This window comes from Hippopotamus amphibius, chromosome 8 (genome assembly GCF_030028045.1).
Source record: "Hippopotamus amphibius kiboko isolate mHipAmp2 chromosome 8, mHipAmp2.hap2, whole genome shotgun sequence".
Classification (NCBI taxonomy): domain Eukaryota; kingdom Metazoa; phylum Chordata; class Mammalia; order Artiodactyla; family Hippopotamidae; genus Hippopotamus; species Hippopotamus amphibius.
Window position 1 is genome coordinate 115,261,521 of NC_080193.1, and position 23,274 is coordinate 115,284,794.

Sequence of the window (23,274 nt, forward strand, 5' to 3'; positions counted from 1 at the left end):
AAAGGTGATAAAGAAAAATACACAGTGATCTGGAAGATAGAATAATGGAAATCACCCAATCAGAACAACAAAAAGAAAAACAAATTTTAAAAATGAAGACAGTTTAAGTGTTTGCATTATAGAGGATTCAGAAGGAGGAGATAGAGAAAGAGGTCAAAAATGTATCTGATGAAATTAAGGCTGAAAATTTTCCAAAGCTGAAGAAGGAAACAAATTTCCAAGTACAGTAAGCACAGAAAATCCCAAACAAGATTAACTCAAAGAGGTCCACACCAAAACATACCTGTATCTCAAAGTCAGTAACAGAAATTGAAGTATATCATTTCAAATAGACGATGATTTTTTGAATTATTTTAAAAGGTAGCCTAATTTACCTTTCTCTTTATTCCTTAAAGTTAGAAAAGATATGGATAGCTTTTCATATGATTGAATATTCCTTTTGGCAAAATTATATGGGATTTAGAAAATAGCATATTCATGATTGCAAATAATAAAACAAAACTTTAGACATCAGGACAATACTAGTGCCAAAATTGTCATTAATCCACAAAACTGGATATAGTACATGCTACTAGCATTCTATCCCTTACAACTACAAACTGACTAACTTGTCTCACCCTATTATTTTTCAGCTCTTTTTCCAATGTAATCAAAAGGTATTGAATCATAAACATAATAAGATCATATCAACATTTTCTTTCATTCACATATAATATTAAATGAACAAGTATCAGTGAACATTTTATTACATAAGTATAACATGATTTCTTTATTCTTAGTACTCTGGGACTCAGTTTTTATATGTAATAGCCCATAATAGAAAATTGGTTTATAAAATATTTTTCTTTTCTCAGAGAGAAAAGTTATGTAAAAAGCACTAAAATGACCATAACATTATAAATATTGAGTTGCATGAAATGCAAAGTCATATTATTAATGAACAACTATATTTTTCATCCAGTATGTACACTTACAAGAAGCAAAAAGTAAAGATAGTCACACATTTATACAACTGAGCAAATAGTAGCATATTTTCAAGAGATTATTATTTTCTAATTCCATTTCCCAATCCCCACCTACTCTAGTCTGTCCCCATTTGAGGATTGGACTGATAAAGGCTAAAGGTCAAAAGAGAATCCTGCTACAACAAATTTGGATTATCATAAAATATGTTAAGGCAGGGCCTTATTGGAATTTGATACCTGCCTTATGAAATGCACATATAACTAAATAGTTCAATAAATACTTATAGAATGTTTCAATAGTAATTTTCAAATATAAAAATTTTCAAATATATAAATGCAAAACAACTTTTAAAAGGCTCTCATGTGAATATAAACTTTGTGTTTTACCACAATAGGAAGAAGTAAAATAAAGATTTGAAAATGGCTTGCTCTTTATCATAAGTGCTAAACTCTTTGTATAATCATTCAATAGTTTCAAGACTTCCAACTATAGATAATTCCTATCTCATAAACAAATGTGGAATTCCACTAAACATTTTTAGAATCTAGGAGAGAAGTAGAGAAAAAATTAAATTCCTGAGGGAAATAACCAAGTGAATAAATCACAATGAATGTGTATCATTAGAGCTCTGATCTAGTTATTTGATCCTTCTTTCATTTGATTAAAGGTGATAAAATTTTTAGTGAATAGTTTGCATTTATGAGGGTGAGTCAAAAATTATCCCCACTTTGATTATATTAAAACTTCTATAAATTCTACAGCTAGAGTGCAGATAATTTTTGACTCACCCTCATAGTTCATGTATCACTGACTGTTTGAATTGTTTATAATGCACGTCAATGATTTTAGAACATAATTTAATCTAAATTCCATCACTATGCTATAAAGATAACAATATGGTAAGTTTGAAAAATTATGATACATATACTTTTTGAGATAATTATATATAATTGTAAAAGGAATGATGATATATACTTTGTTCCTGAGTTATACTGTGAGATCAATTCAAAGGCTTATTGAATTTTAATTATTCTTTCTATCAACTGACTTAGTAACAGGCTTCTTAAAACTTTCTATCATGCATATCCTTGCAAAAATTCATCTCTCAACATCTAAAGAAGTGGGTTCTTCCTCCATTGCTTTCTCTGTTCGTAAGTGAAGATTTAGTTTTGATAGGTCCACACACTTCTACCCTTCAGGACACTATGATTCCATGATCTGTATATATAATTCTTCCTCCAAATATTATAATTCTACAATTTAAAAAAATCAGAATACAAGTAGATTTTCTTAGCAAATTCAAAGGCAGAAATTAACTAAGAGCTTAAACCGATGAAGTAAAGAAGGGATGTTCTGCAGAATTAATTACATAAGGTGTAAATATGTCTTACTCATTTAAAAAATCAAATTATTCCACTTCATCTTTAAAATAAATCAGGACTTCCCTGGTGGCACAGTGGTTAAAAATCTGCCTGCCAATGCAGGGGACATGGGTTCAAACACTGGTCCGGGAAGATTCCACATGCCACAGAGCAGCTAAACCCATGCACCACAACTACTGAAGCCCTTGTGCCTAGGGCTGCTTGCTCCTCAACAAGAGAAGCCACTGTAATGAGAAGCCCGCAAACCTCAGTGAAGAGTAACCCCCGCTCACTGCAACTAGAGAAAACCCACACACAGCAATGAAGACCCAACACAGACAAAAAATAAAATTAAATAAATAATAAAATAAATCATATAAAATTCTGATAACAATTTAGATTGTTGTATCCACATAGAACTTGTGTTTCTCTATTAATTTACAGAAGAAAAGACGGATTCACAAGTTCAGTCTTTAATTCCTTTTAATCATGGGTGCGTTAAGTATTAATACATATCTCCTTATAGGTAAAAGTAGACAATGGTTGTTAATTTGGAAATTATTTTTTATATTGGTTAGGAAAAAATCCCAATTCCAGCACTGCTCTTCCTAAATATATGAGGTTTAGAGTATTTTCATTCTTAGCTCCAATTTTTATAAGATTACCGCTGGTTTAACCTATAATGACTTCTTTTCCTGTGCCATTATGTCGGCTTCTAAGAAAATTCTTTTAATCTAAAATTGTGTTTTTTATTTTAAAATACATCACATATTTCTGTCACTATTTATACTGTTTTCCCTTAATTATGTGTTTAAAGCAAAAATATTAATAGTAAATAAAAGTCATGCCTATTGCCAACTGTATTCTAACATAATCAGTATAAAAACTTGATTTGGAGTAAAAGCAAACAGTAATCTAAAGAAAATAAGAACCCTGGCTTCTACACTCAGCATCACTTTTCTCCTGGATTATCAAAGTAGCCTTCACGTTGCTTTTCCTGCTTCTACATTGCTTTGCTATATAGACTATTCTCTGGATATGCGATGCATCTTTGCCAGTTCTTTTCTTCGTCAGTTAGTATGTGTCACTTCCTTCTGTCCTCCATGATTTCAGATGAGAAATATGTTCTTATTTGAATTGATGTTCCTACACGAATAAGATGTAATTTTTCTCTGGCTGTTTTTAAAATATTTCCCTTATCTTAGTATTCATAAGTTTAATTAGGATGTCTTCATGTATATTTCTTTAGATTTATTCTATTTAGGTTTCGCTGGTCTCTTGAATCTGTACATTTACGTACTTTTAAAAATTTGACATGTGCTTAGTCATTATTTGTTTGAATATTTGTTCAGCCCCTTTCTCTTACTCCACTCTTTTGGAATTCCAACAATAAAAATGTTGGATCTATCATTATTATCTCACAAGTACCAAAAGCTCTGTTCACTTTATTCAATTTTCTCTCCGTTGTTCAGATTAAGTAAACTATTGATGTATTCTCGAGTTCACTGATTCTATCCTTTGTTATCTCCACTCTACTACTGAGTCCATTCAGCAAATTTTTTCCTGATTATTTTATTTTTCAATTCTACGGTTTTCATTTGGTTTCTTTCATACAATTTCTTTTTTGCTAAAATTTTTCTATTTTTCACTTACTTCAAGAGAATTGGTAACTGATTGTTAAAGCAATAAAGAGTTATAAACGAACAGAGCCTCAGTGATACTTTAAAAATCTTGACAGATAATTCCAACATCTGAGTAGTTATGGTACCAGCATTAGTTGATTGTCATTTTTAATTCAAGTTGTGTTTTTCCTGATTCTTAGTATTTTCATTTTTTATTATTATTGTTATTTTTTGGGCCACACCACATGGCACATGGGATCTTAGTTCCCTGACCAGGGATCGAACCTGTGCCCCCTGCAGTGGAAGCATGGATTCTTAACCACTGGACCACCAGGGGAGTCCCTGATTCTTAGTATTTTTAAATTTAAATACATATATAATTTATATATGATATACAACATATTTTACATATTATATATAAAATAAATAAAAATAAAAGGAGTATACAAATCTTAAAAATGTTTTATTACATCCTAGACAATTTGGGTATTATATTAGGAGATTTTTGTGATTTGGTATTTCTATACATTTCAAAATGAGCACACTAAATCTAGTTACATTACCATATAAAGATATTACATAATTTTTTTTACTGATTTTAAAGATACTGCAATTTTTATACATTTCAATGATTTTTCAACATTTTGCAGCTGTTTGGCTTTGCAGCACAGCAATTCATACACTATACTGTACAAAATTACCAGCAAGACTGGAATGATGTATTAATAGAAGGCACCATCATGCTTATTACATTACCAGAGAACAAAAATACAATAAAGACATTTTTCACTGTACATAGCTTAAAGAAAGGAAAAGGGGGAGGAGAAGTGTGTTGAGCAGCCAGCCATCCCTGTATTTAAGAGGGGCAGGTAGAAAAATCTTAGCTATGGAGCTACTAAATCTGGTCTAATACTCAAGACCATAGCATTTGAAGTTCTGAATTTTGTTACTTAGTTCATAGCTAAATGATTTCCTTCTGGAATATACTTGTAGTCTTATTAAGGTTTATGTATACACACGCTGATCACAGCAAGCAGGTAAAAATGCCCTCATCATTTCACAAACTATGCTCTACTGGAAAAAAAGATGAAAGATTTTTTCCCCTATTGCCTCCTGTTGCAGATGTCAATGTTAATGAGTTCAAAGTACCCATTAGTGCATTTTGATGAGTGCATAACAAGTTTCTGTTGGTTTGTATTTTTGGGGGGAACCAAGGAAAAAAGCAAGTTTCTCCAATTGCACAAATTGCACTATTTGTGTTTCCAACATTAATAGGCAGAAACAATAACACTTAAACAAAATGTGCAGCAGAGGATTTTTTTGACTCAAAGGACCTGAATTCAGTTGGGCATATCCTTTTAAGTTCATTTTGTTGCAGATAGTTTAAGATATGGTCATTTCTCAGTCCTTAATTCTCCAAGTCTAGATTTATAAATTAACAATGTGAATCCTGTTGTAAAATTGGGGAAATAATGTCCACCTCAATTTAACTGATAACCAAAAGATGCTTCTCACATCAAAGAAATGATCAAAAAGGCTGTGTCACATTCCAAAGCCAAAAAAAAGTTAACAAGAATGCAAACACGATGAATAATGTACCACTGCCAAGACTTTGCCAGCAGTGGAGCCTCAGCAACGCTGTCCTTTGAAGCGGCCTTCCATCTGCCCGTTTCCTCTCCCAGAGCCAAGTTTCTGTGCCATGCCACCTCTTGGAGGGGGTCCTCTTCCATCCCGGTCCCGCATCATTCCACTGCCCACTATTCCACGGGGACCACCAGGACCTCGGTCATTGCGCCTAATATCCCTGCAATCATCACCACCACCTCGAGTTTCTCACTCTCTGGCAGCTCTTGTCTTTTTCTCTTTCACATTTAAATGTACTTCCCCGCAAAACATAATTGGTTTGGCAATTAAGATTCTCTGAACTGGTTCAGAGTCATCAAAAACCACAAAACCAAAATTTGGAAGCTTTCCCCCAACACCCTTGGTATTGATGCGAAGTTCCACAACGTTTCCAAAACTCATGAAGAACTCTTTCAGTTCATTTTCATCAATATCATGTGGCAAGTTACCAACAGAGTTGACGACTATCTGGATAGCGGATTATTCTGCAGTTGTCAGATTCATTCTGTTCGATATCTCCTCTGCCTGGTCTTGGTCTTCTAGGAGGGAAACCAGGTCGTTCTCTAGGTCATTGTTCACGCACACGAGGTGGTTGAGATTGAACTTCTGGTTTAGCTTCCACTCTAGGCTTTGGTGGTTCCTGTGGCAGAGAAACAGGCTCAGCAGGTGGAGGAGAAGTGGACTTCTCCTCAAACTCTTCCAAGTTCTCCTCCACTTGCGGTTTCAGCTCTTCAGTCTTTGTTTCAGATTCTGGCTCAGGGTCAGGTTCATGAGAGGATTCTTCCAATGTCTCTTCTATGCCATTAGTCACAGGGTGAGCTTCATAGTAAGCACTGTTAGCATTTTCTTGCACAGGTTCTGGGGATGGCTGCCTTTCTTCTTGTTCCTCTTCTACTTCATCTTCTGATTCTTCATCAAGTTCTGGTTCAGAATCACCAAATACTTCATCTTCATAACGAAACATATCATTGTGAACATAAAACTTATTTGGAACAGATCCTTCAGGAGCCAGAACAAAGGTTTGCATAAACTTCCTCTCTGGCTGTCCACTATTAGACAGCAAACCCATGACCTGGACCACTACTCCGTCACTCAAGGTTGCATGAGCATCCACATGACGAATTTTAGTATGATATTCGCTGAAGTTCAGAGATAATACTTTGCGGTGTATATCATTTTGGCCATAAACAGCCTCCTGGGGCTTTCCACTAGCATCTACTCCACCATGAACACTCCTGCCATAAAATTCTTGCCATAAAACCTGTGTAAATATTCGGGAGCTTTATTCAGTAAAGTATAGTATTGCTTCACAAACTCCTGCACTACAAGCAGCGGACTGGGCTTCTCCATAACCATTTCTTTGCTGCACAATGTCAAATGCTCCAACCAACAGCAGCGATGGGTACGACGCGCGGAGGTCAGCGGGAGAGTCGCTGAGGACCGGCTGCAGCGGATTCTTCTCGCTCGCCGCCCCCTCCCTCCGACAAACCTCAAGCCTAGGAAGACGGAGAGCTGCGAGCTGCTTCCCCTCACAACCACCTCTTCCCGGGTGCCAGGCGCTGCGGCGAGCGGGAAGGAACAAGGAACACGGACGTCATTACGTAATTATTGACTGTATTTCCCACACTGTATATAGCAATCCATATATAGTGATTATTTTAAATTGCTATCTTTAGTTCAAATGCATTTTAACAACCCTGCATTTTTAGTCCCCTCTCCATGTTTACTGCTTTTGACATCATATTTTATACTGTTTTGTTTTGTGTAGCCTTAACTATACTTATTGTGGATACAGATGATTTTACTATTTTTGTCTTTTAACCTTCCTGTTAGCTTTATACATGGCTGATTTACTCTCTTTACTGCATATTTGCCTTTACCAGTGAGATTTTTCCTTTTGTAATTTTTATGTTTCTAGTCATGGCCTTTTCTTTTTCACTTAGATAAGTCCTTTTACATATGTAAAGCTGGTTTGGTGATGCTGAACTATTTTAGCTTTTGATCTAAAACTTTGTCTGTAAAACTTTTGATCTCTTCATCAAATCTGAATGAAAGCCTTGCTGTGTAGAGTATTCTTGGTTGTAGGTCTTTCCCCTTCATCATTTTAAATATATTTTGCCACTCTTTTCTGGCCTGCAGAGTTTCTGCTGAAAGGTCAGATGATAGTCTTATGGGAGGCCCCTTGTATGTAACTTTTTCTTTTCCCTTGCTGTTTTAATAGTCTCTTTTTATCTTTAATTTTTGCCATTTTAATTACAGTGTATCTTACTATGGTCCTCCTTGGGTTGATCCTCTTTGGGACTCTTTGTGATTCCTGGACCTGAATGTCTGTTTCCTTTCTCAGCTTAAGGAATTTTTTAGCTATTATGTCTTCAAATATGTTCTCTGTCCTTTTCCCTGTCTCTTCTCCTTCTGGGATCCCTAAAATTCAAATGTTAGTATGCTTGATATTGTCCCAGAGGTCTCTTAAATGATCCTTTCTTTGCATTCTTTTTCCTTTTTTTGGTTCAGGTTCAATGATTTCCACTATTCTGTCTTCCAGCTTGCTAATCTGTTGTTCACCTGTATCATTTAATCTACTGTTGATTACTCCTACGTCATTTTTCATTTCAGTTATTATATTCTTCATCTATAGTTCTTCTTTATATTTTCTAACTCTTTGTTAAAAAATTCTAACTTTTGACTCTGTTCATCCAATCTTCTCTGAGTTCTCTGAACATCCTTAGAATCATTATCTTGAACTCTCTATCAGATAGGCTACCTATCTCTACTTCACTTAGTTCTTCTGGGGTTGTATCTTTCCTTCATTTGAACATATTCCTCTGTTACCCTATTTTACCTAATTTGCTGTTTTTATTTCTATATATCAGGTAGGTGGATTACATTCCCTAATCCTGGAGAAGTGGCCTTTTATAGGAGATATCCTAGACATCCTAGAAGCATACTCCCCTCTGGTCACCAGAACTACATGCTCTAGGGTTACCCCTTTTGGGGCTCTGTGGGTCCTTCTGTTATGGCTGGCTAACTACTGGGGGTAATCCAATGAGTATGGCTGGTCCCTAGTCCTGTTGGTTGCCATATCTTTGCTTTGTTCAGAAGTTACTGGCCACTGATGGACAGGGCCAGGTTCTGGAATGGGTGGTTGCAGGGCCAGAGTCCCAAAACTAGTGTTGCCCTGCTGGTGGGCAGGGCCAGTTCCTGACATTGCTAGCTGAGGGGCCCAAGTTGTCCCAGAATTGATGTTTGCCTGCTGGTATACAGGCCCAGGGTCTACGGGGGTCCCAGGGCTGGTGTTGGCATGCTGTTGGCTGGGCTAGATCCTGATAGGGCAGCTTGCAGGGCTACAGTGGTCCTGGGGCTAGTGCCAACTCACTGGCAGGCAGAGCCAGGTCTCAAGGTCTCTGACTACAGGGACTTGGGGGTTGTGGGGCTAGTACCAGGCACTGATGTGCAGGGACGGGTCCTAGGCCCACTGGTGGATAGGGCCAGTTCCTGGGGCAGCTGTGGGCTCAGTGGGTTTTAGGGCAGCAGGCCCGCTGGTGGGTGGAGCTAGGTCTCTGCTCTGTTAGTTGCTTGGCCTGAGGGGTTCCAGTACTGGTATGGCAGGCTGGTGGGTGGGCCAGGTCCTGAGCTAATAAGCTAGAGGAAGGATTCCCAAAAGGCACTTGCCAGCACCAGTGTCCACATGGTAGAACAAGCTTCCCAAAATGGCTGCCACCAGTGTTTAAGTCCCTAGGGTGAGCTCCAGTTGCCTCCTGCCTCTCCAAGAGGCTCTCCAAGATCAGCAGGTAGATTTGACCCAGGCTCCTTTCAAATTACTGCTTCTGCCCTGGGTCCCTGAATGTGTAAGATTTTGCCCTGGGTCCCTGAATGCGTGAGATTTTGTGTGTGCTCTTTAAGAATGGAGTCTCTATTTCCTACATCCTTTCTGTCATTAGTTATATAAGATCTTTTCTGCTAGTCTTCCAGTTTTTCTTATCAGTAGTTGCCCTGTAAATAGTTGTAATTTTTGTATGCTTATGACAGGAGATGAGCTGAGGGTCTTCCTAGTCTGCCATCTTGGATACTCCCCTCGTTAGGTGATTCTTGATCTTATTCAAATCTTATGCATTAGCAAGCAATCATCCTATTTAGGTTTAGTGTATATGTCCTGGCCTACTTTTATGAACTGTAATTCCAATGACAATTTAGTTTTCAAAGGTCTTGCAATGTTACTTTTCTCTACTTCATTCTTATGGAGGCACCGGGGCTACTGCTCAATTCCAGAAAGTGCTACCTGAGCTGCCCCATGCTGTTGGGCAAGAAGTTCCTGAAAAAATGGATGTAGGTCACTTGCTGAGAGCTTGAGGACATCACTCTCCTGTACCATAGATGCCAACATATCATGCTTGCCAGTGTCACTGGTTGTGGGTATGGTAAATCTTTGCCCAGAATCCACTTATGCTGGTACAGTTGTAAGTCAAATCCATCACTCCTCTGGCTGTGGGACAGGGTCCCTGATGCTGCTGTTGCTGCTGCTACAGATTTGCTACTGCTGCCTTGGGTAGGAATTGGGGGAATAAATCTCCCCACTAAATCTCTGCTAGCCTGTCCCTTTGGCCAGAGCAAACAAGATTTCTTGTTTTGTTTTTGTTTTCAGATGCTTGCAGGTGATTCAAGTTTTCAGGCTTCTCCTGAAAAGAAGATATGATATCTACATATACATATATCTCTGGATAAGATATATATATATATACATTTAATTAAACCACTATCAGGACTCAAGTCCTGAGGTCCCTAGATAGTCTGCCTTCTCCTTCTACCTTTCAGAGTCCTTTCATACTTTTATAATTTTTTGTTCAATTATTTTATGGCATGAGAAGTGTATCAGGGAAAAGTTAGTTTATGCCATCTTGTCCCAGAACTGGACAAACTGACTATTATCAACATAGCAGCCAAACTTTTCTTTTTAAAGCATCAGACTTTTAAAGTATATATTTTTAAACATAAAGTGAAATTATTCTTTTCTTCAAATCATCTCATGCTTTCCCATTTCACTCAGATTGAAAGTCTATATAGCTTGGCAATTTGGCCACAAATTACCTTCCTGATCTCATCTATTACTACCCTCCCCCTCACTCTTTCTAGCTTAGCCATATTCATCTTCTTGCTATGTCTTGAATATCTACCTTTAGATCTTTGAAATGCTGCTCCTACCAGATATCTGTTCCCACCAGACAGACAAATATGACTTTAAAAATAACCTTATAACCTTATAATATTAAAATTTAAAAATATTTTAAGAATAGGCATTTGATTTTGACAGAAATTTACTTTTCTGATAAGTGTCTCTAGATTTTTTTTAAAAAAAAACTGTTTCTAATTGAGTTCTCTATTGTTAGATATGGTAAGGTAAAAACAGGTATATCATAAATAAATAAATATAATTTCTTAGAGTGATTATTTTGCTTTTACTCCCTCTAAATATAAAGAAGAATATCTCTGAGATGAATTTATCAATTTTTCTCTTTTGTCCATTTGTATTTTTTAAAATATGATTTTCAGAGATACTGGTGAATTCCAATGTATGAAGTAATAAATATTATATACTCATATATCTTTTCTGGTTTCCAAAATTATCCAACAGATTAATAATTTACTTTGTGTCTTGTTCAACTCTTTATATTATCAGATCAATCAATTAAATTTGATTGGTAACTGGCTACACAGAGAACTACACAAGCCCCATTAGTTTTGTTTGTTTGTTTGTTTTTCTGATAAATATGCAAGCTACTTTATGCTCTAAAGTGACTGGTGCTTTTCTCATGAAATGTCCTTCAAACCTTAGGCAGCCTCTCTGGTAAAATCCTGATACTACTATAAATACTGTCATAACCAAATCCTTCTTTGAGTTTAATTCTTCAAACTAAGTATCTGATTCTAAAATATAATCTTGACTTTTGGAATTGTATTGTCTAGACACTTTGTAAATCCCCAGTTCTTAGACAGAAATTACTTCTTGCATTTATCCTGAATCATTTTTCTATTAAGTTTCACAGGTTTTATCTTCCTAATCTGACCTCACAAATTAATCTAAGTTTTCCCTGCAGTTTCATCTTCACGGAATGACAACTTTTGCAAATACAAGTGCACAACATAACAAGTTAGGTAGAGAGTCAGAGCAAGAGTTGGTTAGGTTCCCTTAACAGCTCCATGTTTTTGCTCCACTCCCCAGCATTATAGAACATGCAGCTCAATTTCATGCTTCTGTAAGATTCAAATGATTTCTTCCATGAATCCTGGGGATGACTGTGTTTACTAGAAATTAGCAAGTTAAATAAATCAGTGCTAAGGGAGTCTATTGTTTTCTGCAGGGGAACCAGGAGTGCCTTAATCCCCACATGGCATGAAATGGAAAGCATTTACAGGCACAGAAACATTGATTCCATTCTTCTAACTGTTACGTTATTTAAGCAAGGAGGCTACTAGACTGAGGTGGCTCTTATGCTTTGGTAAGCTACATAAGCAAACCCGAAAAACACAAAACCTAAGTCAGAAACAATGCATTGGAATCCAAGAAAATTAAGAAAAAACAATCACCAACAATCAATTTTCCCAATAAGGCAACCGTTTAAGCTATGGCCAATCAAAAAATTTCCTTGCTTTGAGCCTCATCTTCTGTATAATCCATCCCCATTTCACAGCCCCCTCAGCTCCTGTTAGTGGAATGCTCCTAACCACATTTGGTTTGGCACTGCCTGGTTCAAATGGATGTATGCTCAAATAAACTCCTAAAAATTTTCATGTGTCTCAGCTTACCTTTTAACATAACCTTTTCTAAGAACTGGCTCACGAACATATGCAGGTGGACAGATTAATAGATACGTGTATATAGGCATGTGTGCACTTAGAGGTGGACAGTTATATAATCTAGATGTAACACTTTTCTCAAAAAGTAGAAAAAAATAGTAAAATATATACATAGAGTTCTGGATCTGCAGAAGTTACAATGAAAGATCAATTATTGGTTTCTAAAAATACTGGGAAAGTAGTCTCTTTAAATGACAAGTCCCCTTAGCGTATTTAAAATAGAAGCTTAAGGGTCTTGTTTGTTTCTTGTCTACAGAAGGGTAAAGCCATAAGGCTCTAAGGAATAATCTGGCCACATTTTAAGAAAATATTTAAATGTGACTTTTCCACTTAAAATTAACCTATCTTAAAGTTATCTGATAGTGGAGGGATAGTTTATGTTTAGTTTAAATTATTTCCTCACTAAAGGAAAAATCTCATGGGCATCTAGAATTTCTCTCTATTTTCTCTGGTAACTATTTTTATTGTTTGTCTAGACTTTTAAAACAGGCTTCTAGGTGTGACTAATAGGCCACACTGAAATACCTTGCATCACATTAAACTTTCAGATGTTCTCATATACCTTGCCTTAAATTTAACTATACTCATTTTCACTTGGACAAGCTTTCCCAGGGTGACCATTCAATTCCAACTGAAGTTAATGGGTCTAATTCAGCTGCCTTTACACAGATGAAATCAGCTTCTAATTCAGTGTCAGCACCTTTTTAAAAACACCTCTTTAAATGTTTTGCTATAGTCAAGTATGAAATTAAGACAGTTTGCAAACAAAGGATTTTCATTTCCAGGTATATAATATCTAAATTTTATCTTGTAATCATGAGAAAGTAACAAATTAGAGAAACAAAATCAACTATATTTTCACTTCTGTTCAAAAAAGAGCAGGAGGGCCTGGACTGTTGAAGCATATTCATGAAATTAAAGTACATTAGAAAAATTTATCTTCTTCAAATTTATAAGATGTTCTAAATTCTTTTAACCCCCATTGAATAGTCTCATTAGACAATCATTTTATGCAAATATTAGAATAGTATTTTAGTATATATTAGATTGTGGTAACTATTTTAGTCTTCTTGGTTATGTGGGCACTTTTTTTCAAATGTTCTAATTGGACATAAACTGATAATGCATTTTATGTATAAATGAGTACTGTTTATTGCCTATAATGCATTCATTTTGAATTTAAACACCTGTTATTTATTTGCTGAAAACACCATACTAATGTTTGAATTGCATTCATAGTATGAAAACAAAATAAAATACTAAGCAAAAAGCCCTAGTATTCACCATAAATACACATAACTGATATAAACCAAACCAACTGCTCTTGTGACAAAATTTTCCAATCTGTTGCATGGCTTACTTTTCAATATTGTCATATGCAGTTTTATTGAAGGTTTTGATAACATAGAAATGGGTTTAAGCATGGAAAAACTATTTGATTACATCCTTAAGCAAGTAGAATTATTTTTTCCTGTGTTTATGGACCATAGAAAACTTGTCCAAGAAGTAAAGTTGAAGGACTTGCAATTTGGAACACTATGATTTTGTAGTTTTCTTCTTTTTTTCCCATAAGGTAGTTACATGCTGGATTTGCCTTTATTTTACATTATGGCTAAACTCTCCTGGTCATTACTTGAAAAAATATGTTGAATGCCTCTTATACAATATCTCATAAAGTCCTCATGACCATCTCAGAAGTGGGACTATTATTAGCCTCATTTCACTCATGTAGAAACTGAGGCTCAAAAAAGATACGACCCTTGCTAAACAACCTGGGATTTAGACATCAGTGAGGCCTGGCTCTAATTAGAATTTCCATTTTATAGCCAACAAAACTTTAACTCAACTAAATAACAAATTCAATTAATGGTGGCTGCCAAGATTCTGGCTCTGGTTTAAACACTCAGGGTATATAAAGGGCAGTCTCTTACACTGAATTGCTTACAATCTAAGTTAGATGCTCAGTCCACAACTGTGGTTGACATATTTACAAAGTGAGGAAAAATTACAAAGTGGTTCCTGATTCTGCTTCAGTCTTGGCAGGAAGAGTCAAAAAGGGTCCAGTGTCACGTCCCTGCCTTGTCTAATAGACATCGCTAAACTGCAGGAGGGCAGTTCTTCTCCTTCTCCTTCTCCTTCCCCCTGCCCTCCCCTTTCCCTTCCCCTTCTTCTTCTTCCTCTCCTCTGTCTTTTTATTTTATTTTTTATTTACTATTATTTTATTTTTTTATTGAAGTATAGTTGATTTACAATGTTGTGTTAGTTTCAGGTATACAACAAAGCAATTTAGTGATACATATATGTTCTTTTTCAGATTCTTTTCCCATATAGGTTATTACAAAGAATATTGAGTATAGTTCCCTGTGCTATACAAGTAGGTCCTTATTGTTTATCTAATTTATATATGGTAGTGTGTATATGTTACTCCTAGATTCCTAACTTATCCCTCCATCCCACTTTTCCCCTTTGGTAGCCAGAAGTTTGTTTTCTATGTCTGTAAGTCTAATTCTGTTTTGTAAGTAAGTGCATTTGTATCATTTTTATAGATTCTACATATAAGTGATATCACATGATATTTGTCTTTCTCTGTCTGACTTACTTCACTTAGTATGATAATCTCTAGGTTCATCTATGTTGCTGCAAATGGCATTATTTCATTCTTTTTAATGGCTGATTAATATTTCATTGTATATATACCACATCATCTTTATCCATGCATCTGTCAATGGACCCTTAGGTTGCTTCCACGTCTTAGTTATTGTAAATAGTTATGCTACGAACATTGGGGTTCATGTTCAAATTATGGTTTTATCCAGATATATGCCCAGGAATGGGATTGCAGGATCATATGGTAGCTTTATTTTTAGTTTTTTAAGGACTCTCCATATTGTTCCCGATAGTAGTTGTACCAATTTACATTCCCGTCAACAGTGTAGGAGGGATCCCTTTTCTCCACAACCACTCCAGCATTTATTATTTGTAGACTTTTTGATGACAGCCATTCTGACTGGTATAAGGTGATATCTCATTGTAGTTTTTCTGCACTTCTCTAATAATTCTTTCTTTCTATCTTCTTTGTACAGTCTCCTTTTCACTATAAGCTAGCTATCACTATAAGGTTAATTTTTTTATATTTTACACGTGTCATACATAGTGCTGTTTAAAGACTTTTGATGACTCTTCTTATGAAACGATGTCAAATCTCTGGACTTAGCATTCAAGATTCTAAAATATGTCTCAGAGCCTAAAAACCTTATTTCAGACATTTTCTTCACCAAGATTATCAATAAAAAAGAATATAGTTTTAATTTATTAATGTCTTCCTTAGATCCACACTAAAGAGACACTGAGTATTAGCCATGTTTAAGGAAACACAAGATTCGATGTAATCAAAGATGAAAGATAATTTTGTAAATTAAACAATTTTAATTAAATGAGCTTCCACTTTGGCATATATTTTAGGAACCATGATTATGCTACCAGAATTTTCTGATTTATAGTCATGAAATCTGACTGAAAATATATTTGGCTATATTTCCAGATGTAAAATGTATACCTAAGACTACTCACGAATTTGAATCTTAAAGTTTCTAATTTTCCAGATTATATTGAAAAAGACACTTTATTCTTTGATTAAATGAGTTTTAAGTGTTTTCTATTCTATTTTATAAAAATTGAATAATGTAGCCTGTAGTAATGGATAATTAATTGTAAAGGCACATTATAATTTCGAGTAAATAATTCACTATTTAGTGCCAAATAGCATGACCTCAGGTTGTGCTTTAAAGATGAACTACCATATAAAGAGTTGTAAACAAAAGAAACTGATTTATTTAACTGCAGGAACTATAATATCTTCCTAAAATTGCTCTCTGGGTTAAAACAGTGATCAGATGTATATTTGAAACCTACAGGATCTGGGCAAAGAGGGGATCAACTGGTCTTTTGGTCTGTATTAGTCAGAAGTGATCAACTTGGTGGAGGATGGAAAGAATATGTTAGTTGAAGTCTCAGCATCTGTGAGAAGTCCCAGCATCAATGAGAGCTGAGAGGGCTGCAAGGATCCTGAATAGGCACCACAGATGACAAAGTTGCTATCAGGAGTGAAAAAGCAATCGTAGCTAAGAGATAGCATTCTAAGGCACAATTTACCTAGATAGCTAAGTGTTTGGAGAGATACAGAAGATGAGAAAATGGCAAGAATGATAACTTTGGAGTCAGTGTTGGTAACTGGAAGAGAGTGTTGCTTAGGAAGAAGAAATGAAAATGTACTGGGAGCTTGGAAGACTAGAGAAGTGAAAGGGAGGGAAGAGGAAGTGGCCCAGGCAGTCTGAACTAATGGACCCTCAAAGGATCCGGAGCCTAGAAGTCTACCATTAATTAATTTTCCCAGAGATATTGGAATTTTCAACAAGAAATTCCATCACTGGACTGCATCTACAATCATATTAGGAATATTACAGTACGTACTAGTAGGTGTTAGAAATAAAAACATCATTTTATCTATGAAAGATAAAAGGTTTTAAGCTTTTTTAAAAAAAAATTACCACAATAAACAAGCAAAGAAATTCTTTAAGCAATAAACACCTCTATATAAAACTATTACTGAATATCTTGCTGAACATGCTATTAGAGAAATGTCAGTTTTCTTAATGTAAAGTTTTAAATTTTTAAGAGGTGTAATTTTAATTTTATTTGCAGCAAAAAATACAAATTTTGTTATTTTATTTACTTTCACAGCAAAATGTTATATGCTATCTGCCTCTAATACCTTTCTTCCCCTCTTTCCCTCTCTCTCTTTCTCTCTCCTTTACACACACACACACACACACACACACACACACACACACTCAGATATAGACTTTTCCCATCAGAGACAGAGTAGAGTTCAAATTTGAATTTTATCTATCACGCCAAAGAATTTATATTTGACTCAGGTGTCATCTCAGACCTACAAAAATATTGCAGACAAATCCCCAAGATTATATCTGTGAATTTGGATGCATTATTTGCAGAGTACTTCTGAAACCCTGAAGTGAGGGTGAATAGACCATGAGTGACAAATGATGTGGGCTTTTGGTAAAGACAGCTCTATGGGCTGTTTCAGTCATTTGCAATTAAAGAAGCACGTTTCCTAAAGGAAAAGAGAGAGAATTTCTCTTAATATTAATATACCATCACAGGCTGTTCAGGGAATTAGTCTATCAGAATACATTTTGAGCTGGCTATCTATATCCATTAGTTTAAATTTATTGGTAATCTTGTTAGTGAACAGGGGGTACAGTCTAGGTTTCCTGAAGACATTAACACATCAGACTTTACTACATTTTTTAATATCTGAAAGGAACCAATCTCAAAATTATCTTAACTGCCCATCAACTACAAAAATTATGATGATGATTAAGGAATTGACCCTTGGTGGAAATATAATTTCCTGAGATCCTCTAATAAGAGAGCTTACAGGAGTAATGAATTGGGAGATTGGAATACCAAATTGTACACTCTAAATATATGGAGTTTATTGTATGTTAACTGTATCTCAATAAAAATTCTTAAAAAAATAAATAAATAAAATAAAAATAAAAAAAGCTTGCAAAAAATATATTAAACACCAAAAACTGTAACGATTTAAAATTTTAATCTATGAGATTTAAATGTAATAACAAATCTCTCATAGCTTCCCCAGAGTGTCTGACATATCATAGATATTCAATATTTGTGAATTAAATACAGTAAGATTGAATTTCCAGGGCCACCTCTTTCATTCAGACTCCCATCATGTCACCGTTTGATATTGGGCTAACCTTCTAAATCAGGTACTGGCAAGCTTTTTCTGCAAAGGCCAGATTGTACATATTTTCAGCTTTGTGAACCATACTGTGTCTTCTCAAATATTCAACTCTGCTGTTTTAGCACAAAAATCTTACATAAACAATGGGTGTGGCTGTATCTCAATAAAAATTTCTATGTAAAAACAGACAGTGAGTGAGCAGTTGGGCCCCTAGGTCCAAGTTTGTTAACCTTGTTTCCACTGGTCTTCCTTCTTCAGGTTTCCTGTTTACATACTTTCTATCCTGTGGTTAAGACACGTGAACCAAGGTTCACTGGGGTGCATACTGAACTCACCGGAGTGCCCCTGAGGGTACTTTAAATTTTCAAGGGAAACAAGGTAATATTTATCAGAGATCATGTGAACTATTTCTATTCTGTGGCTTGGACATGACTACTTAATAAACAGAACTATTAGATTTTTTTTTCTTTTTTGGCCTAGCAGGGCCTAAAAAATTACTGAGATGTGAAGAAATCTTGAATTGAGACAGTTTAGAGATCTCTGCTCTAGTTTATCCAATTTTCCTTCATGGATACATTTTCCTAAAATATCATTTCAATGTGATTTTTTACTGCTTCAAATCCCTCAATAACTTCTCACTGATTACAGAAAACTAGAAACAAACCAAACAAAACTGCCCAGCTTACAGATTCCTGTCTTAATACAGAACCATAATTCAAGGGCTAACTCAAAAATCAATTCAGGAAATCTTGAAATATGGGTCTTTTTAGACAGGCATTCAGGAAAGAGATATTACAAAACTAAAATAAAAAGTAAACAAAGTATAGCTGAAGAAACAGTGAATAAATCAATGTGATTAGCGAGATTATGAGGTAATTCAACAGGGAAACAAGAGAAGGAAGTAAACCACATACAAAGAAAAGCACCAGCTAAGACACAGCAACATATGTACAGGAATGCCTTGTTAGAGCATTATATTAAAGTGTCAGTTCTTGACAAGCAATGCTTTCTTAGCAATTGTGGGCCAAGCCACGACGGGCACTGTGTGCCATACAATGGGGTCAAGATATCATTATGTGTGTAAAGAAGATCCATTAAAGGGTTTTGAGAAGATCAAGTTTTGGTTTTGGATTGCTAATTAGAGTAGCAATGTGGAAGAAGAATTGGAAAGACTGGAGATTGAACCAGAAAGAGGAGTACAAAATCACAATCAAAATTAATGAAGCCCTTACTCAACTGTCAGGCAATACCATAAGCACTTTACATGTACTAAGATCTACTGCCCAGAATAAACCTGTGAGATAGGTACTAGGAAACTAAGGCACAGAAACATGAAAGTTATAGAGTAGGTAAGTAGCATAGTTGGAAATAGAGTCCAGTTGGGTAGCCCCAGTGCCCATGCTCTTAAAAACTATATTCATTGACTTTCAAAACTGTACATGAGAGATAATCTAGGGCCTACTTACCATAGTAGCAATGGCGTGAAAGGACTGGAAACCCAGAAACATTCAACTGATAGGACTTAGTGATTAATTACCATATGTAAAAACACTGTGACGTGCCTCAGGTTTCAAGCTGTGGTGATTATATGACTATGAAAGACACGAGAGGAGGAAGTTTGGTTTGAATTTGCTCAATTTTAAACATGCTGAATTTGAGATGCTGAAATATCCAGGCATAGAAATTCAGTAAAATGCTTTATATATAGTTCAACAGCTCTGTCAAAGCTGAAGTTACATACTTCAGAATTGCCAGACTTGCCACTGATAGTAGTATATGCTACATAATTGCTTGTGATCATCTAGATAAAGTGAATAAATTGAGCAGATCAAGGATCGAGGGATTACTCCAAGAAGAAGAAATAACAATTATAAATATATATGCACCCGATATAGGAGCACCTCAATACATAAGGCAAATGCTAACAACTATGAAAGAGGAAATCAACAGTAACACAATAATAGTGGGGGACTTTAACACCCCACTTACACCAATGGACAGATCATCCAGACAGAAAATTAATAAGGAAACACAACCTTTAAATGACACAGTAAATCCGCTTGATTTAATAGATATCTACAGGACATTACATCCAAAAACAGCAGATTACATGTTCTTCTCAACTGCACATGGAACATTCTCCAGAATAGATCACATTTTGGGTCATAAATCAAGCCTTGGTAAATTTAAGAAAATTGAAATTGTATCAAGCATCTTTTCTGACCACAACGCTATGAGATTAGAAATCAATTACAGGAAAAAAACTGTGAAAAACACAAACACATGGAGGCGAAACCATATGCTACTAAATAACCAAGAGATCACTGAAGAAATCAAAGAGGAAGTCAAAAAATATGTAGAGACAAATAACAATGAAAGCACAAAGATCCAAAACCTATGGGATGCAGCAAAGGCAGTTCTAAGAGGGAAGTTTATAGCGATACAATCCTACCTCAAGAAACAAGAAAAGTCCCAAATAAACAATCTAACCTTACACCTAAAGAAACTAGAGAAAGAAGAGCAAACAAAACCCAAAGTGAGCAGACAGAGAGAAATCATAAAAATCAGAGCAGAAATAAAAGAAATAGAAACAAAGAAAACAATATCAAAAATCAATAAAACTAAAAGCTGGTTCTTTGAGAAGATAAATAAAATTGATAAACCTCTGGCAAGACTCATCAAGAAAAAGAGGGAGAGGACTCAAATCAATAAAATTAGAAATGAAACAGGAGAAGTTACAAAAGACACCACAGAAATAAAAAGCAGCATAAGAGACTACTACAAGCAACTATATGCCAATAAAATGGACAACCTGGATAAAATGGACAGATTCTTAGAAAGGGATAACCTTCCAAGACTGAATCAGGAAGACACAGAAAATATGAATAGACCAATCACAAGTAATGATATTGAAACTGTGACTAAAAATCTCCCAACAAACAAAAGTCCAGGACCAGATGGATTCACAGGTGAATTTTATCAAACATTTAGAGGAGAGCTAACACCCATCCTTCTCAAGCTCCTCCAAAAAATTGCAGAGGAAGGAACACTCCCAAGCTCATTTTATGAAGCCACCATCACTCTGATACCAAAACCAGGCAAACACACTACAAAAAAAAGAAAATTACAGACCAATATCACTGATGAATTTAGATGCAAAAATCCTCAATAAATACTAGCCAACAGAATCCAACAACACATTAAAACAATCATACACCATGATCAAGAGGGGTTTATCCCTGGAATGCAAGGATTCTTCAATACGTGCAAATCAATCAATGTGATACACCATATTAACAAATTGAAGGATAAAAACCACATGATCACCTCAATAAATGCAGAAAAAGCTTTTGACAAAATTCAATGCCCACTTATGATAAAAACACTCCAGAAGGTGGGCATAGAGGGAACCTACCTCAACATGATAAAGGCCATATATGACAAACCCACAGCAAACATCATTCTCAATGGGGAAAAACTGAAAGCATTCCCTCTAAGATCAGGAACAAGACAAGGATGTCCACTCTCGCCACTACTATTCAACATAGTTTTGGAAGTCCTTGCCACAGCAATCAGAGAAGAAAAAGAAATCAAAGGAATCCAAACTGGAAAAGAAGAAGTAAAACTGTCACTGTTCACAGATGACATGATACTATACATAGAAAATCCTAAAGATGCCACCAGAAAACTACTTGAGCTAATCAATGAATTTGGTAAAGTTGCAGGATACAAAATTAACACAGAGAAATCTCCTGCATTTCTATACACTAACAATGAAAGATCAGAAAAAGAAATTAAGGAAACAATCCCATTCACCATTGCAACAAAAAGAATAAAATACCTGGGAATAAATCTAACCAAGGAGGTAAAAGACCTGTACTCAGAAAACTATAAGACACTAATGAAAGAAATCAAAGATGACACAAACAGATGGAGAGACATACCATGTTCTTAGATTGGGGGAATCAACATTGTGAAAATGCCTATCCTACCCAAAGCAATTTACAGATTCAATGCAATCCCCATCAAATTACCAATGGCATTTTTCACAGAACTAGAACAAGAAATTTTACCATTTCAATGCAAATGCAAAAGACCCTGAATAGCCAAAGCAATCTTGAGAAGGAAAGAGGGAGTTGGTGAAATCAGGCTTCCTGACTTCAGGCTATACTACAAGGCCACAGTGATCAAGACAGAATGGTACTGGCACAAAAACAGAAATATAGATCAATGGAACAGGTTAGAAAGCCCAGAGATAAACTATGGTCAACTAATCTATGAGAAAGGAGGCAAGGATATACAATGGAGAAAAGACAGCCTCTTCAATATGGTGCTGGGAAAACTGCACAGCTACATGTCAAAGAATGAAATTAGAACACTCCTTAACACCATACGCAAAAATAAACTCCAAATGGATTAAGGACCTAAATGTAAGGCCAGACACTATCAAACTCCTAGAGGAAAACATAGGAAGAACACTCTTCAACGTAAATAACAGCAAGATCTTTTTTGATCCACCCGATAGAGTAATGGAAATAAAAACAAAAATAAGTAAGTGGGACCTAATGAAACTTCAAAGCTTCTGCACATCAAAGGAAACTATAAGCAAGATGAAAAGACAACCCTCAGAATGGGAGAAAATATCTGCAAACAAATCATCAGACCAAGGTTTAATCTCCAAAATATATAAACAGTTCATGCAGCTCAATATGAAAAAAACAAACACCCCAATCAAAAAATGCACAGAAGACCTAAATAGGCATTTCTCCAAAGAAGACATATGGATGGCCAAGAGGCACATGAAAAGCTGCTCAACATCACTAATTATTAGAGAAATGCAAATCAAAACTACAATGAGGTATCACCTCACACCGGTTAGAATGGGCATTATCAGAAAATCTACAAACAATAAATGCTGGAAAGGGTGTGAAGAAAAGGGAACACTCTTGCACTGTTGGTGGGAATGTAAATTGATACAGCCACTATGGAGAACAATATGGAGGTTCCTTGCAAAACTAAAAATAGAGTTACCACATGACCCAGCAATCCCACTACTGGGCAT

The 23,274-nt window shown here is 35.6% G+C and overlaps 1 pseudogene; it reads right to left on the reverse strand.

Moving 5' to 3' along the window:
• Positions 1–5,635: 5,635 nt before the first annotated feature.
• On the reverse strand, positions 5,636–6,928 carry LOC130858916 (ras GTPase-activating protein-binding protein 2-like; annotated as a pseudogene).
• Positions 6,929–23,274: the final 16,346 nt, after the last annotated feature.